This window comes from Morone saxatilis, unplaced genomic scaffold, assembly GCF_004916995.1.
Source record: "Morone saxatilis isolate NCDOM2014 unplaced genomic scaffold, NCSU_SB_2.0 Contig24, whole genome shotgun sequence".
Lineage (NCBI taxonomy): Eukaryota > Metazoa > Chordata > Actinopteri > Moronidae > Morone > Morone saxatilis.
This window is the reverse complement of record NW_023339807.1, coordinates 26,538,898-26,539,672: the sequence shown is the minus strand read 5'-3', so window position 1 is coordinate 26,539,672 and position 775 is coordinate 26,538,898. Positions and strand designations below refer to the sequence as shown.

General features: G+C 37.5%; 1 protein-coding gene across 1 annotated transcript in view; it reads right to left on the bottom strand.

Moving 5' to 3' along the window:
* LOC118336472 overlaps positions 1-775 on the bottom strand; it is a 744,338-nt gene that overhangs the window by 118,507 nt on the left and 625,056 nt on the right. The window lies entirely within an intron of this gene.

Genomic DNA, 775 nt, shown 5'->3' with positions numbered 1-775 from the left:
CCATACCTTGGTGACCTCAGTGGTCATGTTCACCAGAGGTTGCAGGACCCAATAACAAGTCCTGATTATCTCCTAAAAGGACTGATTGATGTGACTGTGAGTTGCATAAAGGCTTAAATCTGAAAGACTGTGGAATGCTATTTGCAGCATTAAATGGTAAAACAGACGAGTCTAAATGAGTTCATTTTGCAACCTCGCTCATTATTTTAATGTGTTTCTTAATAGGTTTTTTTGAGATAGGGGCTCTACACTACCCCAGGAAAAGACAAACGACAGAACATCAGTATCTGCAGGGGGCAAAATCCTCCTCGGTACTAAACAAATTCAGTCGAGTCATAAATAGACAAAGGGAAAAAAAACAACAGGTACGACGAGCATGAAAGAGGGAAGTTAATACCGAAAAACAAGAGAAAGAATAAAGAAAAATAAAGTGCTATTTGGACATGTAATAGACAAACTTTATATTCGATTTGAGATTGAGCTGAGCCCTGGATTGCTCCGATAAGGAAGACCCTGTATGACGAGCAGGAAACTGAGGACATCCCAATGGTATAATTTATTTAAACTGAACAGAAAGTAGGCCCAGGACAGAACCCAGTGGAACTCCTGCTTCTGACAAAAAAACAGCGATCTCTCACTGTTAATAACAACACAGTTCATGAAGCAGTGTAGAGTTTTATCAGAGAAGTAACATTTGGATAGTTTGGACAGTATATTACCCTTTTGCTATTATTTTTGTACATTGAATAATTTTTTTATTGTATATTTCTATTTT